Source organism: Scardinius erythrophthalmus (assembly GCF_964197995.2).
Source record: "Scardinius erythrophthalmus genome assembly, chromosome: 8".
In the NCBI taxonomy this organism is placed as follows: Eukaryota; Metazoa; Chordata; class Actinopteri; order Cypriniformes; family Leuciscidae; genus Scardinius; species Scardinius erythrophthalmus.
In genome coordinates, this window is record NC_138228.1 from 30,136,697 (window position 1) to 30,147,525 (window position 10,829).

General features: G+C 40.0%; 1 long non-coding RNA gene across 1 annotated transcript; it reads right to left on the minus strand.

Moving 5' to 3' along the window:
- Nucleotides 1–780: 780 nt before the first annotated feature.
- On the minus strand, nucleotides 781–10,829 carry LOC308694415. The gene is made up of 4 exons (XR_014030585.1): nucleotides 10,699–10,829; nucleotides 10,200–10,295; nucleotides 2,901–2,979; nucleotides 781–1,941 (listed from the first exon to the last, which is right to left on the minus strand). It is a non-coding gene; the product is annotated as an uncharacterized lncRNA (long non-coding RNA).

A 10,829-nucleotide genomic window follows, 5' to 3' on the forward strand; every position in this document is an offset into this window, starting at 1 on the left:
CACTACACAGATTTAACTCCGCACAGCTAAATAAAACAGGCTGGTGGCAGACTAATAATTAATATTTCTGATGTAAAGATTTCTGTGAAACGTGTAAAGTTGCACAGAAGAAAGCCCAATAGGACCTGCCCTGTACAGTTTAAGAATCTGTAGCCATAGTAGAGGACTATTATTTTGTTGAACAGACCTGAACGACAACTGATGACGTCACATGCTCAGATTTGCTTGACCAATCGGCGGAAGGGGGCGTGACAGGCCGCCCACATGTGGAAAACGAATTTTGAAGTCATTTATTCGTTTTTTGTCTGTTAACTAAAAAACGAAAAATCAAGCCGAAATCTCGTTTTTTCGTTTTTTTGAAAAAAAAAAAAACGAAAAAACGAATAAAGGAGCCCTTTTCTTGTTTCTGCTTATTTCATTTCAAATTGGAAAACAAACTATCAAAACGTACACGGACTGTTAAGAATGGAGGAACGCGTCCCAGCTAACATGAGTCCAGCGGGCCAGTGGCGGACCACCGGTGGCAAAGTTGGCGGCCCACCGGCGGACGCCGCTGGCGGATCACTGGCGTTTTGCTCATCGTTATTCTAGCGGACCTCCAGCGGCTGCCGCCGCTTTCCCGACGGTGGTCCGCTATCGTGCCGCTGGTTTATAATAAGTGTTTTCTGGCGGACCACGGTCGGTCCACGGTTTATAATAATCAGTTACTCATGCTAACCAAAATGCCCTTACACTATAATTGATAAAAAAAAAAAAAAGCAATGTACACCAGTCTCAATAGCAGTTGCAAATTTGTTTTTATTAAATTAATTTTCAGTGAACAGATGAAATGGATACATTTGCATAACATTTATCAGATTATTTTATCCAATGTGACTATTAGTCAAGTACATTGTAGGATAATTTGTACCCTTATAAAAATGAACCATGGTTTTACCACAGCATTTGCAGTAAAACCATAGTTGCTAACAAAATTAACCATGGTTTCACAACAAAAAGGTTTAAAAACATATGGTTATAGTCATGATTACCATAATTTTACTGCAATTATTACAGCAATATTATTGCTGAATATTATATTGCTGTAGTAATTGCAGTAAAATTATGGTAATCATGACTATAACCATATGTATATTACTACTTGAACCATGGTTTAAAAAAAATAAAAAATAATAACATGGTTGGTACAGTTGTACCATAGTAAAACCATATAGTGCTTTTCACAATACAAATCGTTCCATAGCAGCTTTACAAATATGCATGTTCAAGGTTATACAATCGCAAAATATCCTTTAATCAGCCAGAGGCGACTGCTACTCACTGGAGAGCATCTTCTGGCAACAAAGTAATGTCCATAAAATAATACAAATAATGAGTTTAAAGTCCTAATTGCTATCCTTCAACATTTTTAAAGGGTAAGTTTGCAGATTTTCAACCCGCAATGTTGGTAATATGTTAGAACAATGTTTCTCTGAGTTACGTGTACTGAGATATTCCTGTTTATTTGTCAGCAAAACTGTCATGCAAACCTTCCCCGGTTCCACAGAAAAGGCTTAAGATAGTCCCAGACTAAAATGCATGTTTGAACTGTCTTAACTGGAAGCAACTTGCACTCACATATCTTAAAATATTTCAATGCCATTGTTTTGGTTCAAGATGCACACCAGTAATGTTTTTTTTTCCTTCTTTTTTTTTCTAAAGTACATTTTAAAAAGCTACTTAAATATCCTAATTTCACTAAGGCCTAATCCTGGCTTAATCTAAGCTCTGTGTGTGAAACCGGGCCAATGCAATATAAGGATAATATCTGGCAGTTTTGTGTCCATCTATAGTTGCCATCATCTGAAGTCTTTGTGAGTGTTGGTGTCATTAGAAGTCTTCACAAGTGAGGCTGGATCCACACTGGAGCTGCTGTAATCTCTAGTGAACTTGCTGGGCATCCTGAGATAGAAACAGGGAAGCAACAGGAGCAAGATTAGCATATCTGCTGTACATATTATTTCAGGCAAAAGATGATCATGTGCACTTTTTACTATTTCATCACATTAACTGTTGTGCAAGATTATGAGATGTGTAAATTGAATGCTTGGCTCCAGAGATGTGTCTTTAATCTAGATTTAAATTAGGATCATGTTTCTGGGCCCCAAACATTATCAGGAAGGTTATTCTAGAGTTATTCCCTTACATTCTACTGAATGAATAGGAAATCATCTGATTTTAATGAGAAAACATGACCTAACAAGTCAGCATTTTTATATTTGAATACTATACATTCTCACAATGCAAACGTCCTAAACATTTCTGAGTATTATCAATGTTGAAAACAATTGTGCTGCTTAATATTTCTGTGAAAACCAGTGTAACAGTTTAATCCATTTTCTTTTCTCTCTCTCCAGGATTAATTGTTAAATAGACCGAACATATATAAATGGTAGTTTACACTACTAAACTCAAAAGTTTTTTTTTTTTTAAGAAATTCATATTTTATTCAGCAAGGATGCATTTAATTGAGAGTAAAGATTTCTGTTTCAAATAAATGCTTTTTTTTCTTTCTATTCATCAAATAATCCTGAAAATGAAAAATATGAAGCAGCACAACTGATTTCAACACTGATAATAATCATTAATGTTTCATCAAATCATCATATTAGAATGAATTCTGAAGGATAATGTGATGCTTCTCCATAGAAAACAGTTATTTAAATGTTTTAATATTATTTCACATTATTATTGTTTTTACTGTATTTTTAATTAAATAAATGCAGTCTTGGTGAGCATAAGATACTTCTTACAAAACAAATATATATTTTTAGCAACAACATTAGAGTATGTTTGAAGTTTTAGTTTAGTTCCTTTATTGTCCACAAGTGTACATTTTTCTTTGGCTTGGTTTTACTTACTAGTCATCTGGTTGATAGCGCCTTAGAGATGATGATCAGCTCAACTCTGCTACGGTTCAGGACATCAGCATGGAAGGATCTAGGAACACAACAAACCATTTGTCACAGAGCCTACAATATTATTATACAATGACAGGTTTTAATAAAAGGAAAGAAGCTACAGCAGAGGTGAAATGCAGAAAAGAGAAAGAATATACAGAAAATTATTTCTTAATTAGTGTAGAGGCCAAAGTACAATTCATAGTAATGTGAATAAGAGTTAATGTTAAAAAGGTAAATAATTTCATTTAGAAGTTCATGTAATGGTTAAAATGTTAAATAATACTTAAAAGGTTAAAAGCATACTAGAATTCATGTTCTTATAGGATTTAGTACATATGGTAAAATAGTGTACCGGCCAAACTCCGGCTACATTACGTTGATTCTCATTATGTGATTCAGATGTTGAGAGCTGTGGAAGCGAACGGTTTTCTTACCTGCTAACTGCTAACTTCTAACTTCAGCTTACATTCTTTTTTGTAAATCGGAAAAACTAGCCGACTTTCGGCTACTAGCCTTATCATGCGCTGTGCTCATGGCTGGTGAGTGCTAAGTGGATTGCTCGTCGTTGCTGCTGCATGACTGTTGCAAGTGGAACCTGTAAAAAAAACCGTCTCTTCATGAGAGCCTTTGAGCACCGCATAGAAAGTAAGACTGAAAACAGCAAAGATCGGCTTTACTATCTAGAACAGCACACATATGGACAGCCTAATGACTTAGTGCGCAGCTGTTTTCATATGGATCCAGATCAGGGCTACCCTGAAGCCAAGAGACTTCTAAAGGAACGCTTTGGTGATTAATATAAGATATCCGTGGCATATCTAGACAAGGCTTTAAACTGGCCTGCCATTAAAGCAGATGACACCAAGGCACTTGAAGCATATGCCCTCTTTTTGACAAACTGCAATAATGCAATGTCAGATCTGCAGTACTTAGAAGAGATGGAAAATGCTGCTAACATGCGCACGATCATCTCAAAGCTCCCCCACAGGCTGAGAGAGAGATTCAGGAGTGTCGCCATAGACATTCAGAAAAAGCAAGATCGGCGGACAAAGTTCAAAGACGTAGTGTCATTTGTCAACACACAGGCTGAAATGGCAGCACACCCTGTGTTTGGTGAAATCTCAGGACAAACAAAGCGTCAGACTGAAAGGTCAAGTGGAAAGAAAAATATCACAACACTAGCCACTGAAGTAAAAGAACAAAACGCTGAGAAAGATGCTGCTGGTGCCGGAAACAAGAAAGCTCAGGAGAAGGGAACAAACATGGACAAAGCCTTCATGAAACCTTGTATCTTCTGTCTGGGAGATCATACCATGGAACAGTGCAAGAAACTCCAAAGAAAGTTGCACAAAGAAAAGCTTGAATTCCTTAAGAGCAAAGGACTTGGTTTCAGTTGTCTTATAGGAGGACACATGAGTAATGCCTGTGAAGAAAAGAAGAGCTGTCAGATATGTTCAGCGACACACCCTACGCTCTTACACATAAAGCAGAAATTTAAAGACTTACCAAAGGAAGAGGCTTCACAGGAGAAGCAAAATGAGGAGTCTCCAAAGAAAGAGTAAACCGTTGTCAGTGGATTCGTGGATGCAGGGGAAGCATGCTCTCAGACTGGGGTCGGGGGTACAGGTAGTGTCCTCGCCATCGTTCCTGTGAGAGTAAGGGCAAAGAAAGGCAACAAGGTGTTGACTTGTTATGCATTCATGGATCCAGGGAGTAACGCCTCCTTCTGCACTAACAAGCTGGCGAACGACCTTCACCTGCAAGGAAAAAATGTGAACATCCTACTCACTACTATGGGAGACCAAAAGACAGTCTCATGCAAAGCTGTATCAGACCTAGAAGTGAGTAGCCTAGAAGGTGATGACTTTATCGAGCTTACAGGTGTTTTGTAATGCATTGAGAAGGTGTGCCGAGGACAACAAGAACATGTTTGGTGCAGCAGTAGTGGATACAGTCTTAAATCATTTTTATCTAGATGATTGTTTGAGATCAGTTGCCACTGAACAAGAAGCAGTCAGACTACTCCAAGACTTGAAGGCCATCTGTCAAACAGGAGGTTTTAGACTGACAAAATGGACGACGAACAATCGAAATGTGGTGTTAAAAATTTGAGGACCGGGCAACAGAAGTCAAAGATCTCGATCTTGACCAGGATTCACTCGCCATCAAGAGAGCTTTGGGAGTACAGTGGTGTATCCGGTCAGATCAGTTCAAGTTCCACGTGCACATAGAGCAGAAGCCTCTCACCAGGAGAGGAATCCTGTCTACGATGAGTTCAGTCTACGACCCACTGGGAATGTTGTCGCCAGTCATACTGCCTGCTAGAAACATCCTGCAAGAATTGTGTAGACTAAGAACAGGCTGGGATGACAATGTGCCAGAACATTTCGCACAACAATGGACAGAGTGGACTGAAGAACTTCAACAGCTCACTGACTTTAAGGTGGATCGGTGCTTTAAACCACCTGAGTTTGGGAACACAATGCAAGCTCGGCTGCATCACTTTTGTGACGCGTGCGAAACAGGCTATGGTACTGTTACTTACTTAGTCCAGAAGAACAGTAGCAACCAAATATGCTGTTCATTTGTCTTGGGAAAGTCAAGGGTTGCCCCTCTCAAACCACCAACTATCCCGCGGATGGAGCTGACGGCGGCTGCCTTAGCTGTGAAGGTGGATGTCATGCTGAAGAAAGAACTACAGTTGCCACTGTCAGATTCCAGGTTTTGGACGGACAGTACTGCCGTACTCAAGTACTTAGCAAATGAGAACATCAGATTTAAGACATTTGTGGTGAACAGGATTGCCATAATTTTGCAAGCATTAAAAGTGCAGCAATGGAGCTACATCAACACTCAGTTGAATCCTGCTGATTGCGCCTCCAGGGGACAAAAGGTGAGTGTCTTCATGAAGAACGAAGTTTGGATTGCAGGGCCTGTCTTCCTCAGTAAACCTGAAAGGGAATGGCCAGACAAACATGATCACCTAGAAGAGCTCACAGCTGAAGATCCTGAGGTCAAGAAAGGCATACTTGTCAATGCTCAGGCATGTGATTGGCTAAGGACAAAAAAGCAGGAAAATATGAAACGCTTCAAAACAGAGCGCACAAAGCGCGTATGCGCATCGCGGGTGCAGAATGATGTGCTTAAAGCAACATGGAGTCACAGTGTTCAGCGCTGCGCTGCACAAGTGCGCATTTAAAAGTTCATGGCACAAAGCGAAGAAATGTCGAGCGCACAAATCCTAGTGTCTATCTGTCCAACAGTTTATTGATCATTTGTTTCTTCACAGTTTTAAATTCCAGTTATTGTGCGTTTGATGCCGATTCATAGTCCTTGTGATGTGTGATCTAACAGGCACACGGTAGCGAGTCGTTTAAAAACAGCAACAAACTCCAACAAAATAAAGTCATTTTATGCAAATCCACAGCCTTTTCTCTACAGATCAAGCATTATAATGTGAATATCATATTGGAGAGAGTTTTACCGTGCATGTATGCTCATGCTGCTGTAACCGGAAGAGGCGCGCGCGCTGTTTGAATACTGAATGGAGAATGATTGACAGCCGCAGAGGAGGGAAAACGAGTTTTCGTAAACTTTAATGATGTAAATAGACTTCTGTCCCTCACATTAACCTATGAAATAGGCTTCAGATGAATTTGTCACCCAAACTGACGTGAAAAAAGCGCCCGGTGTGGCCCTGTTGCGCGGGGACGGCGATTGTGGTTCCGTCCCAGGTTACCATGGTGACGGCTGTGAGATATTTTTTTTACAGATCTGCATGATTCACGTAGGTCACATTTTCAGGTCGGAAAATCCGGAATTCCGGATTAATCCGGAAAAATCACATCACTGAATGCTACAACAGCAGAAGAAAGCACTGATGCAATGCAACAACTAATTCAATACTATTCTTCATGGATACACCTCAAGAAGGCTGTGAAGGCTCACACAACTCAAGGGAACCCTGGTAAACCTGTCAAGGAAGAGAAAGGAGATGAATGGATTGTACAGTGATCAACAACGGGTGAACAGGGAGATGTTGAGCTACAAAAAGAGTCTCAAACAGACTTACCTGACCGTGGACAATCTGCGACAAGCTGAGACGGATATCATCAGCCATTGTCAGCAAAGTAGGTTTCAGGAAGAGATATCTGCTCTTAGAAGAAGAGTAGTCGAATCTTCAAACTGAATCCACAACTTGAAGAGGGAATCCTTCATGTTGGAGGGAGGCTCAATCGAGCATCCATGCCAGCCAAAGCCAAGCACCCGATGATCCTGCCTAAGTACCATCGTGTGGCTGATCTGATTCTCCAGGATTCGCATGAGCGGCTGGGACACAGTGGACGTAATCATGTCTTGTCTCATGTACGTCAAAAGTACTGGATTATCGATGCTCCCTCGTCAATCAGAAGAATGCTGTCACGGTGTACTATCTGTCAAAGACAACATGGTGCATCAGGCACACAAATGATGGCGGACTTACCAAGAAACAGAGTTGTACCAGACGAGCCACCCTTCACCAGAACTGGAGTGGATCTATTTGGGCCATTCAACATTAAACGTGGAAGATCATCTGTAAAAAGATATGGGGTGATATTTATTCAAATATAAATTTATTCTCCTTTTATTCAAGCTCTGTGTCGCTTCATTGCGAGAAGAGGTCAGGTGAAGGAGATGAGATCTGATAATGGGACCAACTTTGTTGGAGCTGATCATGAGCTCAGAAAGGCAATAAAGGAGTGGAATACTTCACAAATCGAGAACAGCTTGCTCCAACGTGACATCAGACGGTTATTCAATCCACCATCCGGATCCCACCATGGAGGGGTGTGGGAGAGAATCATCCGGTCCATCAGGAAAATCATGGGTGCTACACTGAGAGAACAAAACTTGGATGAGGAAGGTCTTCAGACGTTCTTCTGTGAATGTGAAGCCATTCTGAATAGTAGGCCTATTACCATGCCTTCCAATGATATTAAAGGACAATTCCGGTATTTAACACTTTGAGTCTATTTTGTAGTTTGTTTTGGATGAACAAGAGTGGTGGACAAAGAAATTTTGACAATGGTTCCTGTCGCGACTTTTTGACTATTTTAGAATTGCCCATGACCGCTTTAGAATGGGAGTCAATGGCCATGCACGACCATGTCCTTAAAACAACCCTTAACGTTCGTTTTCAAAACTGTGCAACTCACCGAGTGGTTAGTGGTGTTCGTTGATGATTAAAAACAAATATCGGCGCAATGTATGATTTCAATCCGTTTATTTTTCTATAGTGGAACTATTTTTTCAGATACCTCACAACCGCGTATAAACTTCCGCTCTTCAGCAACTTCCGTTGCTCTGCTCACGCTAGCACAGAGAACCGAGCGAAAAGACCTAAAAGACTACAATCAAATGTAAACAGCCCCCTTTCAGTTTCCGGTTGCGCAGTAATATCAGCGAGCAATGAGTCCTCCAACGGAAATCAATGGATTTTACAAAATGCCAAATAAAACACGACAGAAACTGTATTTCGCTACGCTACTTGTTTTTGATCATCAACGAACACCACTAACCACTCGGTGAGTTGCACAGTTTTGAAAACGAACGTTAAGGGTTGTTTTAAGGACATGTTCGTGCATGGCCATTGACTCCCATTCTAAAGCGGTCATGGGCAATTCTAAAATAGTCAAAAAGTCGCGACAGGAACCATTGTCAAAATTTCTTTGTCCACCACTCTTGTTCATCCAAAACAAACTACAAAATAGACTCAAAGTGTTAAATACCGGAATTGTCCTTTAATGATCTGGAAGCTCTTACCCCACAGCACTTACTCCTGCTCAAGACTAACCCCAACTTACCACCAGGACTCTTCCATAAGGATGATATTAATGCGCGTAAAAGATGAAGGGAAGTCCAGTATAGACTTTATGTAGCCCTGCTCCTTTACTGCTGCTTCTGTGTAGATGAGAGAATCAAAGTGTGTGTGCGTTGTGCTCACGTTTCATTGATTACGGCCAAGCATGCGCCCTTAAAATAGCATATGAATAACATGCGCAACGCGCCACTGACTTTAAACTATTTTTTTCCGGTCAGTGGCGGAATTGTTTTCTAAACCTGCAAAATAGCATGAGGGAACGTTTGTGCCGGAACACGCCTCCTCTTTGCGCTGAACCGCCCCTGGGAGCGCAAGTTCATTCCCTAATTTACCGACGTGCGTCTGTGGAGGGAAAAGATGAAATGAGGGAATGAGGGAAATGAAACATGCGTCGGCGTACAAAGTCAATTGCGCTGGGTGCAAGATAGGGCCCATTGTGTTGTGTTCAAAACCCTATAACACTTGTGGTGTTCCCGGTCAAAAATGACCGGCCTACAAAAAATAGCTTATAAATCACTTGTTATGCTATATTATCACCAAATTTTGGATTCAATCTTTTGTCAACTTGTTCTCTTGCAGTTAGGACTGGTTTTATATTTCTATTTGCATCTGATTAATGGTAGGCCTCATTTATCTGAGAGTAGGCATTTATGAATAATTTTGGAAATATTAAGTAAAATATGAACATGTGCATTATGTTCATGTACACATATGTGCATGTGTGCTTGCAAACATCGAGCCCTTGGACCTGTGCATGTGTCGATACATGCATACACACACTACCCAAATGCATACAGACGCTACCCAAACACACACACACATTAAAACACACAAACTATTTTGAGTATTACACACATTCTTTTTCACAGAGAGAAACTTGATCCTGCCCTGACCTGCATCTAATATTAATTCATCCGTCTGACATTCATAGACACACAAAACAAATCAAACTTCCTTGTGAAACATTAAAGTAGAATAGTTTGATATAACAGTGCAAATGTTTTCATATTTTATTTAATATTTCCAAAATTATTCATAAATGCCTTCTCTCAGATAAATGAGGCCTACGATTAATCAGATGCAAATAGAAATATAAAACCAGTCCTAATTGCAAGAGAACAAGTTGACAAAAGATTGAATCCAAAATTGGGTGATAATATAGCATAACAAGTGATTTATAAGCTATTTTTGTAGGCCAGTCATTTTTGACCAGGAACACCACAAGTGTAGTAAAAAAGAACAAAAATTGTCAAATATTTGAGAAGCAGTTATACCCTTTGTGAACAAAAAGTCACTAAGTTTCAGTCCAATGTAATAACATTAACTAGTATTTTTGGGAAAAATAACATCTTCTCCAGATATGAAAATGGATGAAGTTATTTAAAGAGCTTCCTCACTTCACCTGTGTCTCCCACTTCTCTGGCAGCAGCTTTCTTCAGAAATGTTGAAGTCGTGGAGCTTCCCTCTGTTGTAGAGGGATTATTTTGTTGCTGCTGAAATCACAGAACAATTTTTATCAATATGTAACCATTGAGCTAGTTTCAGCTAATTTTAGCACTCCATGTAACTTAAGTGACGTCACCGATTAACAGTACGTTTATTTTAAATAAATTAGCTCACTTCCAAGCAAAATATTTACAAAACTATCAAAACCTCTCATCTACACATAAGATGTGATTAAAGGCCCAAACTTTCATAAACAAAAGCAAGCTATAAAGTTAGCCTAACCTTAACGTTAACTCTTCTGAAAATGGTTGAGATGCTAACGGACTTTTTCGAAGACACTAAACCATTTCTATAAAGTAAATATTCAACAGAAGCGTGTCAATTATAAATAAGAGCAGTGTCAAGAACAGTTGTGTGTATTATTTGTGTGATTTTAGAGGCTAAACTCACCTGAAAGCAGTGAAAACAACAGCGAGAGACGGAGTTTTGCTGACAGTTGAGGTAGTGCGGTGCCGCGCCGTTTCCATGGCAACTCATCTCCGCTCCAGTGTTTGAAGGCGACTCGAGTGTTCACGCGCACG